Here is a 20,803-nt window from a genome sequence, read left to right as displayed (position 1 = left end):
TGACTAATATTATTTACAAGTAATCAATTCGATAACAATTATCACCGCCGTAATCCTCGACAATAGTGCCAGCAACTTGACCGCCTCTAAACGTACCAACCTCTAGAGTGTGAATACTACAACTAAAGATATAGATTCGAGGCGATGTCCACAAGTATATGGGTCAGGTTGTAATATAGTTTGTTTACAACGAAACACTTAGTAAATATTCTGAGGATCGTACCCAAGAGATTGCAGTTTTGGGAAAACTATTATCAAGCTAATTACGAGAAATAATTAGTAATCTACTCGAGTCACAAATTAGTACTTTTAATCAAGAAGCAAGATGATAATAATAAAACACTAAAGAAATCTAACTAAACCTAAATCTACCCTTAGGTTCCTGTATCGGTTTTTCCTATTCCTTGTTTTGACTATGCGAGTTCCTTTTATGCTAGATCCAATTTTTTACCTAATTAATTATTGAAGTAGATTTCTAATCAATCAACTAGTCGATACCCTAGCAGGATCTTCTGATCTTCCACTAGATTAACGAGTCAATAAAAACTACTTATCTTCCAACTTTAAAGTCCAGACTGGTTCGGGGTTAAGGTGTTCACGGATAGGCCATACCAATTTTAGTTTAATTCTCACTTAAATGACTTCCTAGGGTTGTCAGGCCCAGGGTTTGTTTCACATTCTTCATTTCTCAAATAGCTGATCCTCTAAGAAACTTTATTATTCAAGGAATTAATTGAGTTATAGTAATTGAAACATGCAAAATATGTAGAAAGAAAAAATTGATTCTAATTTTTACATAAACATTAATCTAACAATGTTAAATAAAGAAATATAAAGAAGAGAATGAGGAAACATATATGCTCATGGATTTATCGATAAAAGCTGGTTTCGGAACAATCTCCCCTCGTGAAGGTCTCATTTCGGTATAGGATCTTCCAATTATAAGAGCATAAAATAACCTACGTAAAAACTAAGAATGAAAGAAAAGCCTAAGAATCAAAACCCTAAATTTGTATGTTTAACCTAATTACAATGGCCTTTATATAGGCTCAACTTGGAATATTAAAGTGCCTAAATTAACCTTGAAGTCCTTAGAGTTTGATTAGTATAAATACACCTAATTTCCATCAAAAACATAATTAAAACGTGTAGGAATTTTTGGGCTACGCAGGGTCTTGGTTGCAACATAGGCCTGCAGTGTTGCAACATCAAAGTCCAATGTCACGACAGCGAGGGTAGTTTCACTCCAAGACCTATTTTTGGCTTCTGTCTTCAACGTTGAGACATCAGTATCTTGGTGTCGCAACATAGGCATCAGTTTTGGCCAGAATAAGCATTTTTAGCTCCTATCTTGACCTATAAGACCATGTAGCCTTATTTAGATCTATAGAATGTAATAAAAACTACTAAAAAGCATAAATTACTACTTGAAGTATGAAAACCTAAATATATACTAATATGCTTTGATTTAACTATCAAACAAGCTAAAGTTATATGTAAAAAGGGTATCAATAATAGTGTAATTCATGGCAGATTACACCTCCACATTTAACTTGTTGGTTGTCCTCAAGCAACCAAAACACATATATTGAAAAAAATGCGAAAATAAAAACCAAAAAATAACTCAAAAATGACATGACTTAATTTCTTTCTTGAAACAAGCTAGAGTTAATGAAGATGGTTGTAAATATGAACCTCACACCTAGACTCTCCAACCCCACACTTAAGTTTTTTCTTGTCCTCAAGCAAACCAAGTCTAAACACATAACATGCAATAAGAAAACTTCCTTTGGATTTTATTACTACTAAGAACATGATTGTCAACAATTAAAGGTATAATAATTATCATAACGTTTCCTACATAAGGGTAAGGGGGCCTATTAAGCAAAGCTAGACACGAAAGGACTAAATTACATAGAGTCACCACTAACCAATTAGAGCTAGGTTGGTTAGCCACCTATCGTCTAAAAATCTAGAATTAATACTATGGAAAAATCCTAAAAATCTAGACTCGATCTCATCACCAAATTTCGGGTTCAGGAGTACGGTTACGTGTTGGGAAGGTTACAACACCCCTACAACGCCAATCTGGGGGTAGTCCTACAGGGTCTTAAGAGTGAGATTTATTTTACTTAAGCATATTAATGTCTTCATCTAAGCTAAAATTTTATGGAAATATTAAATAAAAACTTTAAAGGAAATGCCTCCGGTTAACTTGTAGCTCAATTAAGATGTGTTCACCAAACTTATCTAATTTGAAACTTAAATTAGAGATTTTTACTTTTAACGGGAACCCTAAAGGATACCTAAATAATTCTAGTAAAATACCTTCAATTCCTAAAATTAATTCTATTTTAAAATTCTAATAAAAACCTATAAATTACCAATGAATTAAGAGAAATATTAAAATACATCTACCACTTATTCGATCTTTTATTATTATTATTAATTAAAAGATTTAATTAATAACGTTGATGTAACACCCCAAACCCAGCCTAGACGTTATAGCTGAATCTGGCTATGTCACATGGAATGGGATTTGAAGACAGGATTGTCGAGTTAAAACCGTTACAGTTAGTTAGCTTTTATTTAATTCGGAAAAAAAGTACTAGTTGATTTGCTTTAAAACTTGTCTCTTAGCGGAAGCTTTTGCAACCAATAAATTTAAGGAAAATCGTTTCTATTTACGAAAACCTTAGTTTTTAGAAAAACTATGTTTTGTTGAGTTGCAGATAAAAAAAATCTATAACAATAGTATAAAGTCTCAAATTAAAAGCCAACCAGTCCATAGTCCAAAAGTTACATAAAAAATTCCAAATAAGTAATAAATTCTAGACATTAACGGAAAAGAGTCTGAAATTTACGTGTTGCCACCGTCGAGTCCTCCGCTACACTGACCCGTCAAGTCTGGGGATTACCTGTGCACATTAAACAAAAAGGGTGAGTTTATGTAAACTCAGTGTGTAATCCTGTAGAAACAAACAAATAATTAGTATTCACAGTGCACAGTTGAACAATCTTGGGCCTAAGCCCTTTTCAGTATTAGTGACAATTTGGGCCTTAGCCCATCTCAGTACAGTGTCAAAAATGCAGTAGGTCCTTAGCCCATTAATGTATTAATAGCAGTCATGCGGTATTCAGTAACAAAGTGCTACCCAACCAGCCTCTACACACCATCTCCGTCCAACCCTACATTCCATGTGGGGATCAAATCAACCCACCCATCCCTACACTCCAGGCAGTACTGGAAGCGGCACAAAATAGTAATTTACAGCTGAGCTACCAGTATGTTAGGCTTAAGAGTCTTTCAGTACACTTCCTCCAAATATAATCAACCCAACCCCATGCAATGCAACATACAAGTCATGACATGCTATCTTAGAACATCAGTACATATAACCAGTTTAGTATAATACAAATCAAACAGTTAGTTCGTACAATTAGGGGTCTAAGTGATGCTTACCGACCCTATAGTAGGTTCACAGTTGACTTGGGCGACCCGTGCAACCTTAGAAAAAAATTCAGTGAAAATGGGCTCACATGCCCATGTGGTCTGCCTGTGTGGGCCAACACGCCCATGTGGCCCACTCGGCCGAAATTGGCCTTGGCCGCGTGATCCATTTTTAGTGTAACCCGTGCTAGCTAAATATTCATATATGTTTTCACTATTTACTTATATGTTTCTTCAAAGCTATCTACTTGAGTTACTATTACTAAATTGTTTATATCTTGAACTACAGAATTCCAAATTAAGATCTGCTTAATGTCTTTGAAACTAGACTCAAATAACTTTCTACCATAAAATTTTCAGAATTTTTGGTTTAGCCAATAAGTAGAGTAAAATCTTCAAACTTACCCCTGTTCTGCTGTCTGATAGTTTTGACCTTTCTTTGCTAAAAATTAATTCTCTTTTAGTAAAAAATTTGGATGATCTTTCCATTTGTTTCTCTTGAAAATAGAATCATTAATAATTTAAACATGTAAATTTTAACCCCTATTTATTTTTCTCTATTTTTTTCTGATTTTCCAAATTCAGAACAGGGTAACCCAAATTCGTTCTGATCTTATCTCACAAAATTTATTATATCTAACAATTTACAATTTCATTACTTACACCATTTCTTTTATGAGTAACTAGACTCAATAAGCTTTAATTCCATATTTTGTTCATCTATAATTAGATTTTCACAATTTATGGTGATTTTTCAAAGTTAGCCTACTACTTTTGTCCAAATAGCAAGCAATTTTGGCTTTTCGCCGAATCCCATTTTCTGCGTTTCGGGTACACACCTAGTTTCGTTTGATGCTAAAATAGTCCCCAAGCACTCCAAAGCCTATAATTGAACAAATAACACTAATTTAATCTCAAATAATGTGATCCCAAATTGAACTCATATCTAGGTTTTAACCCATAAGCGACTAAACCTTACCTTCAACCGATGAACAGTAATTCCCACACAAACTAAGACTCTGATTGGTGATTACGAGCCCTTGAATCCTCCCCTAATTGGCATAAACAAAACACTTCAGAAGAATGTTAACAAACAGAGACAAATTACTTATCTAACACTTACCGAATGATCGCAGACAAACGTGGAGCGACACGAGACAGAGTGGGAAAAGAAAAATAAAAAAGATGAAGGGTGAAAGAGAGTAGAAATTCGGCAGGAATGAAGAGAATAACGGCAAGAGGGTGGAGGGATTTTAGGGAAAGTAAAAAAAAGAAAAAGGAAAAATAAAAGATGAATAGAATATTTGATAACCACCCCAATCCCTTATTTCTCTCCATCAAACTCCCCGCTAAATCTACTACTCAAATTTTTAGTCCATCTCAAACTCTCCTGGACACATGAGCAAAAATAATGCCCACACCAAGATTCTAGCACAGGACCTCCTTCACACCAACACTACACTTATCCACCAGACCAACAGGCCCATTCTTTTAATTATTTGTCAACTTTTAGTTAAAAGCCTACTGACCAAAGATAGGGCATAAAAATACCAAAATTTGCCCAAGTCCTGGCTTGAACTTGGGACCTTCCAAACACACCCAGAACACATAACCACTAAAGTAGACTCATATTTTGTCTCATATTCACAATACCCAAAATTAAAATTTTGGGGTGTTACAATTCTACCCCCTAAAAAAAATTCGTCGTCGAAATTTACCTAATTAGAACAGATGAGGACACTGCTGACACATCGCATCCTCAAGCTCCCATGTGGCCTCTTCAGTGCTGTGATTACGCCATAAAACCTTTACCAGTGGAATGATTTCCTTCTTAGAACCTTAACATCGCAATCCACAATCTGAATCGGCTTTTCCTCAAAGGTTAAATCTGGCCTAATCTCGATCTCTTCAATAGGGACAATATGAGTAGGATCAGAGCGGTAACGCCTCAACATGTCCTCCAGTATCTTAATCACCCTTTCAGACTGACTATCAGTCTGAGGATGGAATGCAGTATTGAAGTCCAACCTTGAACCTAGAGCCTCATGTAACTTCCTTCAAAATCGAGATGCGAAACTAGGATTCCTATCAGAGGTGATCGAAACTGGTACTCCATGCAGTCCCACTATCTCAGAAATATAAAGCTTCGCCAGCTTCTACAGAGAATAATCAATACGAACCGGTATGAAGTGGGCGGACTTGGTCAATCGATCCACGATGACCCACATTGAATCCTTCTTAGTGGGTGTTAGAGGCAACCCATTAATGAAATCCATAGTTACGCGCTCCCATTTCCAAAGAGGAATCTTAATTGGCTGCAGCAAACTCGAAGGTAACTGATGCTCAGCCTTAACCTGCTAGTAAGTCAGACATCTGCCCACAAAATCAATAACCTCATGTTTCAACCCTGGGCACCAATATAACTCACAGAGGTCTCAGTACATCTTATTTCTGCCAGGATGCATAGCATAAGGGCTACTATGTTGCTCTCTCAGTATGGCCTGTCTCAAATTAGTATCATTCGAAACACAGATTCTCCCACGAAAATAGAGCACCCCATCACTGTTCAGTCCAAAATTCATAGTACTACCACCCTCAATCTGCTAGAATTGAAGACCCAAAGACTCATCCTCCAACTGCTTACCTTTCATATAACTCACGGAGGTCTCGGTACATCTTATTTCTGCCAGGATGTATAGCATAAGGGCTACTAAGCGCCTCTCTCAGTATGGCCTGTCTCAAATTAGGATCATTCGGAACACAGATTCTCCCACGAAAACAGAGTACCCCATCACTGTTTAGTCCAAAATCCGTAGTACTACCACCTTCAATCTGTCGGAATCGAAGACCCAACAACTCATCCTCCAACTACTTACCCTTAATATACTCAATCCATGACGGCTTAACCTGAAGCTCGGCTAATAAACTACCATCATCAAATAAACTTAGGCGAGCAAATATCGACCTCAAATCAGTCGTAGCCCTACGGCTCAGTGCATCAGCCACCACATTAGCCTTACCAGGGTGGTACTCAATGGTGCAGTCATAGTCTTTAAGTAGCTCAATCCATCTGCGCTAGCTAAGATTAAGTTCCTTCTGAGTGAGGAGATACTTGAGGCTCTTATGATCAGTGTAGATGATACACTTCTCACCATACAAATAATGCCTCTAGATTTTTAGTACGAATACCACAACGGCCAACTCCAAGTCATACGTCGGATATTTTGCCTCATGGGTCTTAAGCTGACGAGACGCATAGGCTACCACCTTACCATCCTACATCAACACACATCCCAAACTGACATGTGATGCATCACTATAAACAGTGGACTCTTTTCTAGGCTCTGGCTGATCAGAAAAGAGGCCTCAGTTAGTACAGTCTTGAGCTTCTGAAAGCTCTATTGTTGTGCATCAGTCTAGTTAACTGGCACACCCTTACGTAGCAGCTTAGTCAATAGTGCTGCAATCAATAAAAAACCCTATACAAATCGTCAATAATATTGGAACGACGAAAATGTGCAAGTGTACACAATTTCAACAAGCAATAAAGTGACAAGTAAATGTCGAGTTATCGTACCCACAGGGACCGCAAAAAAGAATATTTATGAAATTAATGTTGAAACACTTTGGTGATGAAAAATATTTTGGTTTAAAGATGATTAAAAACTAAGGATTAAAAACTAAGTAAAAAATTTAAAATAAAAAGGTTTTAATGCACGATTTCAAATAAGGTTTAATCAAGATGATATAATTGTGTTGGATTAATTACATTCCTTTAACTTAGAATTATTAAACTTATGTTTATACTGCTACAATTAAATTCACGGCAACTCTGTAATTTGCTAACTACACATACTTATTAAATTAATCAATCCTTGAACATTTTTCCAATGTCAATCCAAGCGATTAATCAATCTTCATAAGCATATAAAAGATCAAGTGAGGTAACAGAGTATTTCTACCTTGAAACAGTTTAATCATAATAATCTTGCAAGTTATGCAAGGCATATGTATTGCCAAATACAATGCTAAATTAACTTCAGCTACCTTAGAAGAATAAACATGCACGGATTAAGTATTGTGTCGACTAATTACAATTTCAATAAGATTTAATAATTAATTCATTAGTTATATAACAATTAATATTGCAAGAATAACTTAGGCATGTTTTTACTTAATCAAGCATCTTACCGAGGCCTATAACAGCACAAACACAATTTCAATAATTCAAGCAGGCAAAATATAATCAACCCAACACGGATTAAATTCAAGCTAGATTGATTAAAATAATCATTTCAATAGCATAAATATTCATAAACATGTTTGTTAAAACAACAACGAAATTTAATGAAATAGGAAACAAGAAGCAAATCCGATATTTCTCCGCAGCTTGACTGAGTTCTCCGTTCTTCATTCTCCATTTTCCTTAACTATCAAGGTGTCTTATGAACACTTTAACTGCAGCTCAACAATAGCTAATGAGGACCTCTTTCCCAAGAGGAGAAATCGGCACTTGAGCAAAAGGGAAAATGGGAAGGAAAAGTTGAGAGAAAGTTGAGAGTATGAGGGATGAGTTGAATGATCTGCAATGGTTGGCTTTTATAGCTGATTGTGGCTGCTAAAAATAGCAAATTCCAGAAGCCAAGGAGACCCCCCTTGGCTGGCCACACACATGGTAAAGTTGAGAGATTCAACTTTGCTAAAAATAGCCTGGGGCAAATCTATAAAGCCACCTGTTTTAGAGGAGTTTGAATGCAAGGTTGAAAGTTATTCAAGGGCTTCTTTGCAAGCTTATTTAGTCAGCTAAAATGATGATTTGGGTCAACATATGGACGGTTCTGGGCGCAGCCCAATTGGTGGCTGGTTCGGTTCACTAGATTCGGTTCAATCAATGCGGTTCAGCTAGACCTTTTTTTTCTATAATTAATTAATAATAATTTTATTTAGCCCAAATTAAATTGGGAATAAATTAAAATTAATTATATTATGAATTAACACACATTTTTGGATCATATTAGGCTGGAAATAAATTTTCCTTGATGCTTCAAATTGCTTCTCGATTTTATTCTTCGAGCATTGTCTGACGAGCCAATTTTCGCCCTATGTGCGAATCTGTCGAGAATAGTCAAAATTAATCAAAATTAACTATAAAATTAATTAAAATTTATCATGTTCATATTTTTAACATAATTTAATTATTTTATAATATTTAATTATTTTTCGACAAGAAATTAACCGAAATAGCATGATTTTAAGTTAAAAATGGAATGTAAAAACACATAAATTTTCATGTTTCCACACCCCCAAACTTAATTCATTGCTCGTCCCGGGAAATGCACAAATTTGAAAAGAATTTTCTCAGAAACACTTTTTGAAAAACTCCTTCAGAACAACATTCTTCCCAAAATCATGAAATCAATATAGTTATGCTCAAAAACAAGAAATTTGATAATTATGCTACTCAAATATATATATTGTTCAAATTAATCTCAACAATTACTACAATAGAAAAATTAGACTAAATGTTTCTTAATAAAGACATGTTAATCCCTACCAATTTGATTTTAATCCCTTATTCAAAATTAAACTTCAATCATTAAGCTTAACTGATGTTTTCATATGTTGAACAGAGCAATTTCTCTCCACTAATGTAGGTAACATTGGAACTTTAAATCAATAGGTCTTTAACAAGGTTGTAACGTGGCTGGGCTTAGGGTAGGTAAAAGATAGATAATTTTAGGTTTAAAAAAAATCGTAGACTTAGCTTGTATCGGACCTTTCGAAATAATTACCTTCAATACATAAACTTTTATTTCCTTTTCACATGCTCTTTAGTGCAATTTACTTCAAGTACATATGTTTTTTTTCGAGTATTTTACTGCATGTACTACAATTTTTGGAGCATTTCATACTTCCTTGCAACTCCTCCAAACTTATTTTCAAAGAATACTCTGAAGAGGTGAGTCAATTTGACTGCTTAAGTACCAAGCTCTTCCTAGATCCAATCCTAGACATGTATGTACCTATTGCCACACTTTAGACTTTACTACTTGTCCATATTTACTTTTGATTCCCATCTCTTATTTTATTGTGCAAAAATAAAAAATTCCTATTTAATCCTAATTCTAAGCAAAGTTGATAAAAATTAATATATAAATTTTAAATAATATAATTATATATTAAAGTTTATCAAATTATTAATAATATTAAAGATATTTATTCTAGATGCTTTTTGAAAATATTCACAAAGAAAGGCACCTAGTTTTTTTGAAAATATTCACAAACCGTCCCACTTAAGTTCCAATCTCCTAGAAAGAATTTATTTAAACAGACTTTACCCGAAAATATACCATAAATCATTTATTCAAAAAGAAAAATAAAAAATTAAGTATCCGATAAAATGAATGAGGTTTCATCCTGTTCAATTTTATCTCCCCAATAATGTTTCAGGCGCTTAGCATTAAATCGAAAATTACCTCCCTTACCTTGGAGTTTAACAACTTCGTATGGATAGACTTGGTGAATCGTAAATGGACCGGACCAACGTGATTTTAGCTTACCTGGAAAGAACTTCAATCTCGAATTGAACAACAAGACTTGCTGCCCTGCTTCAAATTCTCGAACTCGAATGTGGTTGTCATGCCATTTCTTGAGTCTTTCTTTGAGTAATTTGGCATTTTCATATGAGAACATTCGGAACTCTTCTAACTCATTGAGTTGGAACACCCATTTCTCTTTCACGAGCTTAGGATCCGACTAAAGCCTTTGAAGAGCCTAGTAAGCTTTGTGCTCCAACTCCAATGCTAGATGGCAGGCTTTCCCAAAGACCAACCTAAAGGGTGACAACCCTAACGGTGTCTTGTATGCTACTCTGCAAGCCCTTAAAGCATCATCTAATATTGTAGACCAATCTCCTCGGTTCGGGCAGACTACCTTCTCAAGTATGCCTTTGATCTCCTTATTTGCCAGTTCAGCTTGCCCATTTGTCTGCAGATGGTAAGCTGTTGCAACCTTGTGTTTCACACCGTGCTTGTCTAATAACCATTTTAACCACTTGTTCACAAAGTGGGATCCTTCATCACTGATGATAGCTCTTGGGGTTCCAAACCTTGTGAACACATGCTTCTGCAGAAACTTCATCACAACCTTAGCATCGTTTGTTGGATATGCCTTAGCCTCAACCCACTTAGACACATAGTCTACTGCTACTAGTATGTACTTGTGACCGCAAGACGGAGGAAAAGGACCAAGAAAGTCAATACCCCATACATCGAACAACTCTACCTCAATGATATTTGTTTGAGGCATCTCATTTCTTTTGGTGACATTTCCAACCCTTTGACATCAATCACAGCTCTTCACGTAAGCATATGCATCCTTGAATAGTGTTGGCCAAAAGAATCCGGCTTGCAATACTTTGGCTGCAGTACGTGTACCTCCGAAATGTCTCCCAGTTGGAGGTGAGTGACAGTGGTATAAAATTTTTGGTATTTCATCTTTTGCCACACATCTCCTGATCATCTGATCTACACACTTTTTAAACACATATGGCTCTTCCCAGATATAGTACTTCACATCGTGAAGAAACTTTTTCCTTTGTTGATACATCTTATCAATTGGCATCAAACCACAAGCTAAATAGTTAGCAATATCACCAAACCAAGGGGTATTATGGACATGATTTACCTTCAGGATATGTTCGTCTAGAAACATCTCCCGAATTTGTATAAGAGGAGAATTCCCTTCTTGTGGCTCTAATTTGGACAAGTGATCTGCTACTTGATTTTCGACTCCCTTTCGATCTTAAATTTCTAGATCGAACTCTTGAAGTGGAAGTACCCATCGGATCAGCCTCGGCTTAGCATCTTTCTTCGCAAGTAAATACTTGATTATCAAGTGGTCCATATAGACAGTCACATAGGTACCTACCAGATAAGATTGACACTTGCCGAAAGCCAACACAATAGCAAGTAAATCTTTTTCTATTACTATATAATTCAGTTAAGATCCTGTTAGGGTTCGACTTGCATAGCAGATAGGATGAAAAAATTTGTTCCTTCGCTGGCCCAAGACAGTTCCAATTGCGAAGTCACTTGCGTCACACATCAATTCGAATGGAAAATCCCAGTCAGGTGTGACGATTATGGGTGTCGTTACTAATCGACTCTTCAAATCATTGAAGGCTTTTAAGCATTCCTCATCAAACTTGAATATAGAGTTCTTCTCCAATAATTTGCATGAGGGTTTAGCAACTTTGGAGAAGTCCTTGATAAATCTTCGATAAAAATCGGCGTGACCCATAAAGCTCCTAACACCCTTTACAGATGTTGGAGGTGGGAGTTTCTCAATAACGTCTACCTTTGCTTTGTCTACCTCAATCCCATGTCTCGTTATTGGATGCCCTAAACAACTCCTTCTCGTACCATAAAATGACACTTTTCCTAGTTGAGTACGATATTCGTTTCTTCGCATCGCCTTAGTACCTTAGTTAGATTGGGTAAGCAATCATCGTAAGTATCTTCGAATACTGAAAAATCATCCATAAAAACTTTAAAATATTACTCAAATATGTCAGTAAAAATAGACATCATACATCTTTGAAATGTAGTAGGTGCATTACATAAACCAAATGGCATGCGTCTAAATGCAAACGTACCATACGGGCAAGTGGATGTCATTTTGTGTTCATCTTCCGGTGCTACTGTAATCTGATTATACCCTGAGTATCCATCGAGAAAATAGTAGTAATCTCGTCCTACGAGTCTATCCAGCATCTGGTCCAAGAGCGACAAAGGAAAGTGATCATTCCTAGTCGCCTTATTCAACTTCCGGTAATCGATGTAGATTCTCCATCCCGTAACCGTTCTAGTTGATATCAACTCGTTGTTCTCATTCTCTACGACCGTGATACCTCCTTTTTTTGGCACGCACTGGACGAGGCTTACCCATGAACTGTCTGGGATGGGATAGATGATGCCCGCATCTAACCACTTGATGATCTATTTTTTACTACGTCCTTTATTATGGGGTTCATTCTCCATTGTCCATCGATCGTCCCATTTTTTCCATCTTCCAAGATAATCTTTTTGCATGCATACAGATGGACTAATGCCGCGAATATCGACTATGGTCTATCTGGTGACCTTCTTGAATTGTTTCAGAACTAAGATAAGTTTCTCTTCTTGCTTAATGGTCAATTCTGCTGAAACAATTACAGGCAGAGTAGAAATGTTACCTAAATAAATGTATTTTAAATGATAAGGTAATACCTTGAGTTCTAATTTAGGTGGCTCCTCGATCGACGCTTTTGGTTGGAATAGTCCCTCTTGTCTAACTCCAAAGACTCAAAACGGGATTGCGGATTAAATCCCCTTTAATTAGCTTCTAGCAAAGCTAAGTATTCATCCTCCTCTTCATCATTTAGAGGATCTGATGTCAAAATTCTTTCCAGTGGGTCCTCAACACACTTGAGTTCCTTTTCCACTATTAAATCCTCTAAATCGAACACTGTAGAGCAATCATCCATTGTGTCAGGAAATTGCATAGACTTAAAGATGTTAAATGTTACTTGATCATCCTGAACACGCATAGTGAGCTCGCCCTTCTACACATCAATAAGGGTCCTTCCAGTTGCTAGGAACGGCCTTCCTAGGATGATTGGTACTTTTTTGTCTGGTTCAAAATCTAGAATTTCAAAGTCAGCAGGAAAGATATACTTATCTACATGTATCATTACGTCCTTGATTTTTCCTTCTGGATATGCTAAGGATCGATCTGCTAGTTGAAGCGTAACTATAGTTGGTCTAACTTCTCCTCTCTCGAACTTCCTAAATATTGACATAGGCATCAAGTTGATACTTGCACCTAAGTCACATAATGCCTTACCACAATATGTTGCTCCAATGTTCCACGGTATGGTAAAACATTTAAGATCCTTCAATTTTAGGGGTAGTTTGTCTTGAAGATATGTACTGCATTCCTTCGTCAAAGCTACCGTCCCAAATTCTACAAGTCTTCATTTCTTAGAATAGATATCTTTCATGAACTTGACGTAGTTTAGCATTTGCTCAAGTGCTTCAACCAACGGGATGTTGATGTGAAGTTGCTTGAGTATGTCAATGAACTTCTTGAATTGAATCTCCTACTTCTGTTTCTGAAGTCTTTGAGGGTAGGGTGGTGGTGGTTTAATTACTAGGACTGATTCTAGTTGATTCGTCTTTGGCGGGAATTCTGCATCTAATGACATTGTTAGTTTATCAGAATTAGCTAGTCTTGAGGTTACTTTGTCAGGTTTTGCAGATTCTGGTTCTGGTGAAACTGGAATTTCAACACTTGGTTGAACTTCTTCTGAATCTTGAACGTCAGTTGGCTCCTTTTCAACTTCAACAGTGTTGGGCTCTACTATCTTTCCGCTCCTCAATGTCAACACTTTACATTATTCCTTCCCCAGATTTCTTGGGTTCTCCGTGTCACTAGGTAGAACACCTTGTGGTCGGTTCCTGAGTTCAGTAGCAAGTTAGCCCACTTAATTCTCTAAATTCCTTAGAGTGGCATCATTTTTTTGCCATGTATGCCTTCAATAGATTCTCTAAGCTATTGGATGGTTCCGCTTGGGTTGGTTTCTGAACTTGTTGGGGGAAACTAGGTGGCTGAGTTGGTCTAGGTTGGGCGTAAGTGTTACTGGTTCCAGCCCCTTAGTTACTCCAGGAAAAATTCGGGTGATTTCACCACGATGAGTTCTAAAAGTTGGATTGCAGTCCTTGCCTCCCTCAATTTTGGTTTTGGTTACCCATGTAATATATGGATTCGGGGTTCGATGGACATTCTTCAAAAAAATTTCCTTCCCCACAATACACACAGGCTATATTCTCAAATTGGTTAGGTGGTTGGGCTGTAAAACTGTTAGACCCAATAGTGGTAAAATTCTTAAGCATTGAGGATATTGAAGATACCTGAGATGCGAGTGAAGTGAGAGTGTCCACTTTATGTATTCCAGCGACTCGTCTTCCTGACGCTGCTCGATTGGTTGGCCATTTATAATTGTTGCTAACAGTCCACTCAATAATTTTGTAAGCCTCATTATAAGACTTAGAAAAGAGAGCACCATTAACAGAGGCATCCACTACCATCCTCGTGTGACCGTTGAGACCATTATAGAATGCCTCATGTTGAATGCAATATGGGATTCCATGATGAGGGCACTTTTGTAATAACTCTTTGTACCTTTCTCATGCTTCATACAAAGACTCATCATCCATTTGTTGGAAGGCAGTGATCTCATTCTTCAACTTGGCATTCTTGCTCCGCAGGAAATACTTCATGAGGAATCTCTCGGCTAACTCTTTCCATGTAAAAATAGAGTTCGATGGCAATGAGTTTAACCAGGCACGAGCTTTGTCCCATAGCGAATATGGGAACAACTTTAGTCGTAATGCATCTTCGGTTACTCCGGCTAACTTGAAAGAATCGCTCACTTCAATAAATAGTCTTAATTGAAGATGAGGATCTTCAGTAGGCATTCCACTGAATTGGCCCACAATCTGAAGCATATGGAACATGACTAGCTTCAGCTCTAATTATTGTGCCTCAATTTCAGGTCTCCTAATACCCGAATTAAGATCGTTAAATACTGGTACGACATACTATCGTAAGGCTCTATCCCTATCATCAACAATAAGGATAGGATTCTGAGCAAGGTTTGCTCCGTTTCTTTGATCCATATTCTCAAAGTTTATCTCTTCGGTCCTTCTTTGGTTCACTTGTCTTCTTCACTGTCGAAAGGTTCGTTCTATTTCAGGGTCCACAGGGAGTAAGTCGATAATCTGGTCAATACTCATAAACACCTAAAATAATCAGAGAAAGATTAAGTAAGTAAAGATTTAAACAGGAAAATTAATAAACCAAAATGTAAAAATAGATTCACAAATAATGGCTTTTTTTTAAAACAGTCCCCGGCAACGGCACCAAAAACATGGAACGACGAAAATATGCAAGTGTACACAATCGCAACAAGTAATAAAGTGACAAGTAAATGTCGAGTTATCGTACCCACAGGGACTGCAAAAAAGAATATTTCTGAAATTAATGTTAAAACACTTTGGTGATGGAAAATATTTTGGTTTAAAGATGATTAAAAACTAAGGGTTAAAAACTAAGTAAAAAAAATTAAAAATAAAAAGGTCCTAATGCACGATTTCAACTAAGGTTTAATCAAGATGATATAATTGTGTTGGATTAATTACATTCCTTTAACTTAGAATTATTAAACTTATGTTTATACTGCTACGAACAAATTCACGACAACTCGGTAATTTTCTCACTACACATACTTATTAAATTAATCAATCCCTTGAACATTTTTCCAATGTCAATCCAAGCGATTAATCAATCTTCACAAGCATATAAAAGGTCAAGTGAGGTAACAGAATATTTCTACCTTGAACCAGTTTAATCACAATAATCTTGCAAGATATAAAAGGCATATGTATCGCCAAATACAATGCTAAATTAACTTCAGCTACCTTAGAAGAATAAACATGCACTGATTAAGTATTGTGTCGACTAATTACAATTTCAATATGATTTAATAATTAATTCATTAGTTATCTAACAATTAATATTGGAAGAATAACTTAGGCATGTTTTTACTTAATCAAGCAGCTTACCGAGGCCTATAACAGCACAAACACAATTTCAATAATTCAAGCAGGCAAAATATAATCAACCCAACACGGATTAAATTCAAGCTAGATTGATTAAAATAACCATTTCAATAGCATAAATATTCATAAACATGTTTGTAAAAACAACAACAAAATTTAAAGAGATAGGGAACAATAAGCAAATTCGGTGTTTCTCCGCGGCTTGACTGAGTTCTCCGTTCTTCGTTCTCCGTTGTCCTCAGCTATCAAGGTACCTTATGAGCACTTTAATTGCTACTCAACAATGGCTGATGAGACCTCTTTCCCAAGAGAAGAAATCGACACTTGAACAAAAGGGAAAATGGGAAGGAAAAGTTGAGAGAAATTGAGAGAGGAGAAGAGTGAATGAAAGTGAGAGGGATGAGTTGAATGATCAGCAAGGGGTGGCTTTTATAGCTAATTGTGGCTGCTAAAAATAGAAAATTCCATCAGCCAAAGAGACCCACATTGGCTGGCCACACACGTGGAAAAGTTGAGAGATTCAACTTTGCTAAAAATAGCCTGGGGCAAATCCATAAAGCAATATTTTTTGAAGGGGTTTGAATGCAAGGTTGAAAGTTCTTCAAGGGCTTCTTTGCAAGCTTATTTAGTAAGCTAAAATGATGATTTGGGTCAGCATATGGAAGGTTCTAGATAGCCCAATTGGTGGCTGGATCGGTTTACTAGATTTAGTTTAACCAATGCGGTTCAACTGGACCCTTTTTTCCATAATTAATTAATAATAATTTATTTAGCCCAAATTAAATTGGGAATAAATTAAAATTAATTATTTTATGAATTAGCACACATTTTTGGACCATCTTAGGCTAGGAATAAGTTTACCTCGATGCTTCAAATTGCTTCTCGATTTTATTCTTCGAGCATTGTCTGTCGAGCCAATTTTCAACCTTTGTGCTAATATGTCAAAAATAGTCAAAATTAATCAAAATTAACTATAAAATTAATTAAAATTCATCATGTTCATATTTTTAACATAATTTAATTATTTTATAATATTTAATTATTTTATAATATTTAATCATTTTTCGACAAGACTTTAACCGAAATAGTATGATTTTAAGTTAAAAAGGGCATGTAAAAACACGTTCCTAAGCTGCTTCCACTCCAACACAACCTCAATCTTTTGTGGATCAACTTGAATCCCCTAAGTCGAAACTACATGACCAAGAAATGTCTCCTTACGCAGCCAGAACTCGCACTTACTAAACTTAGCATAGAGCTGTTTTTCCCTTAAAATCTGAAGAACAACTCGAATGTGCTCATCATGCTCATCCTCAGTTCTCAAGTAAACCAGTATATCATCGATGAATACCACCACAAACCAATCTACATAAGGTTGGAACATTCGATTTATTAAATCCATGAAAGCTATTGGTGCATTAGTCAGTCCGAATGGCATCACTAGAAACTCGTACTAACCATAACGAGTCCTAAACGCCGTCTTATGAACATCAGCCTCCTTAACCCTTAATTGATGATATCCAGATTGAATGTCAATCTTGGAGAAAACTAAAGCTCCTCGAAACTGGTCAAACAGATCATCTATCCTCGGTAGGGGGTACTTGTTCTTAATGGTCATCTTGTTCAGCTGTCGATAGTTGATGCACATCTGCATGGATCCATCCTTCTTCTTTACAAACAATACCGATGCTCCCCACGGAGACATACTAGGGCGGATGAACCCACAATGCAATAACTCCTAAATCTGAGCCGTAAGCTCCGTAAGCTCCTTCGGTGCCATTCAATAGGGGGCGATAGACACCAAAACTGTACTAGGAAAAAGCTAAATCCCAAACTCCACTTCCCGATTCGAAGGTAAACCCGATAGTTTCTCAGTAAAGATGTCCAAAAAATCCCTCACAGTTCTGATGTCCTTTACAATAGAGTCCCCAGAAACGGAAACACTGACATAGGCCAAGAATGCCTCACATCCCTTACGAACCAACTTCTCCGCCACCAGTGTAGTGATTACATTAGATAAGTAGTTCCGACGTTCTCTAATCATGACTACCTCCATATCTTCCTCGGTAATTTTCACCTTCTCGACCATGGTAGAAAGATCTCATTCCCTCTGCGGGGCTATCAGAACTCTCAAATTATCTCCGAGGCCATCCTTAAAGTGGACACATCGCTTATACTCAGATGCCACCATACCTCACGTATAGCGGCTCAGTTTCAGAAACTCGGCCTTATACTCTGCCACTAATCGATCCCTCTGTGTAAGATTTAGAAACTCCCTCTTACGTGCATCCACATAACTAGCTCTGACATATTTCCCCTAAAAGATGGTCTTAAAGAACTCCCAGGTCAAACGTTTGGGCTGAGTGCCCTACTTAACAGTCAGCCACCACTGACAAGCCTCGTCCCGTAGCAGCGAAACTGCACCCTTTAATTTCTGCTTAGGGGTACAATTTAGATCATCCATAATCCTCCCTGTTGCCTTAATCTAGTACTCAGCCATATTAAGGGCGACCCTAGTGACCCCTAAAGAGCTCATCTCTATTAGACCGGAGTCGTTCTATAGCTGACCCTCGACCCCCAAATCAAGTATTGGGCCTAGCGACCCTTTCCAAAATCCTTAGAATAGCCTGGAACAATCCATCGTCCCCAGCTATGCAATCGTGAGTCCCAGTCTCAGTAGCAGGCGGCACTGGCGTCTCACTCGTATCCAAATTTGGTAGTCTACCCGATGATGATGACTCAGCTTGAGCCCCTCTACGGCCTTTACCTTGGCCTCTAGTACTCCGTCCGCAAATACCTCGTGTGCTTATATCTAATCAGATTTATCTGGTATTATAAGTTTTATGAATCAGTTATAGTTTTAGTATTTATTAACACATATTTTATGTAAAACAGTATCGGTTATTCAGAGTTCATTTTTGTAAATTGCAGTCCCACTACAGTTTCCAGTTTATCTACAATTTTCAGTATACACTAACTAAAGTGTTTTTAGTATAGTATACAACCTATAGTAGTTTCAGAATATACTATCCATAATAGTTTCAGTTTAAAATAAATCACAGTTCAGAATACTTACAGGATCGGCACCGGAGACTCGGTATACCACATACTCAGTAAAAATATTTCAAATTATTTGGAAATCAATCAATTTTTCGAAAGCCCAATTTTAATAAAACCCATAATCCATAGCCGAGTTTTGCAACCTGGCTCTGATACCACTAAATGTAACACCCCAAACCCAGCCTAGACGTGATGGCCGAATCTGGCGATGTCACATGGAATGGGATTTGAAGACAGAATTTTCGAGTTAAAACAATTATAGTTAGTTAGCTTTTATTTAATTCGAAAAAAAAGTACTAGTTGATTTGCTTTAAAACTTGTCTCTTAGCACAAGCTTTTGTAACCAATTAATTTAGGGAAAATCGTTTCTATTTACGAAACCTTAGTTCTTAGAAAAATCGTGTTTTGTTGAGTTGCAATATAAAAACAAATCCATAAAAATAGTATAAAGTACCAAATTTTAAAGCTAACTAGTCCATAGTCCAAAAGTTACATCAAAAACCCCCAAATAAGTATTAAATTCTAGACATTAGCAGAAAACAGTCTAAAATTTACATGTGGCCACCGTCAAGTCCTCCGCTACACCGAACCGTCAGGTCTAGGGATTAACTGTGCACATTAAAAAAAATGGTGAGTTTACGTAAAATTAGTGTGTAATCCTGCAAACAAACAATCAGTATTCACAGTGCACAGTTGAACAGTCTTGGGGCTAAGCCCTTTTCAGTATCAGTGACAGTTTGGGCCTTAGTTCATCTCAGTACAGTGTCAAAAATACAGTAGGGCCTTTGCCCATCACAGTATTAGTAGCAGTCATGCAGTATTCAGTAACAAAGTCCTACCGAACCAGCCTCTACACGTCATCTCCATCCAACCCTACACTCCATGTAGGGATCAAATCAACCCACCCATCCCTACACTCCAGGTAGTACTGGAAGCAGCACAAAATAGTAATTTGTAGTTGAGCTATCAGTATGTTAGGCTTAAAAGCCTTTCAGTACACTTCCTCCAAATATAATCAACCAAACCCCATGCAATGCAACAAACAAGTAATGACATGCTATCTCAGAACATCAATGCATATAACCAGTTCAGTATACAAGCATATTATCATCATGCTCAACACATAAATAAATCAAGCAGTTAGTTCGTACAATTAGGGGTCTAAGTATGCTTACCGACCCTACAGTAGGTTCACAGTCGACTTGGGCGACCCGTGCAAACTTATCAATCAATTTAGTTAAAATGGTCTCACACGCCCATGTGGTCTGCCCGTGTGGGCCAACACGCCCGTGTAGCCCACTCGGCCTAAATTGGCCTTGATAGCGTGGTCCATTTTTAATGTAACCGGTGCTAGCTAAATATTCATATATGTTTTCACTATTTACTTATATGTTCCTTCAAAGCTGTCTACTTGAGTCACTATTAGTAAATTATTTATATCTTGAGTTACAAAATTCCAAATTAAGATCCACTTGATGTCTTTGAAACTAGACTCAAATACCTTTCTACCATAAAATTTTTAGAATTTTTGGTTTAGCCAATAAGTACAGTAAAATCTTCAAACTTACCTTTACTTTGTTGTCTCATAGCTTCGACCTTTCTTTGCTAAAAGTTAATTCTCTCTTAATAA

At 36.8% G+C, this 20,803-nt stretch overlaps 1 non-coding gene across 1 annotated transcript; it reads left to right on the top strand.

Moving 5' to 3' along the window:
* Window positions 1–14,635: 14,635 nt before the first annotated feature.
* On the top strand, window positions 14,636–14,742 carry LOC121214921 (small nucleolar RNA R71). The gene has a single exon (XR_005910659.1). It is a non-coding gene; the product is annotated as a small nucleolar RNA R71 (small nucleolar RNA).
* Window positions 14,743–20,803: the final 6,061 nt, after the last annotated feature.

Source organism: Gossypium hirsutum, chromosome D02, assembly GCF_007990345.1.
Source record: "Gossypium hirsutum isolate 1008001.06 chromosome D02, Gossypium_hirsutum_v2.1, whole genome shotgun sequence".
Lineage (NCBI taxonomy): Eukaryota > Viridiplantae > Streptophyta > Magnoliopsida > Malvales > Malvaceae > Gossypium > Gossypium hirsutum.
This window is presented reverse-complemented; position numbering and strand designations above follow the sequence as displayed.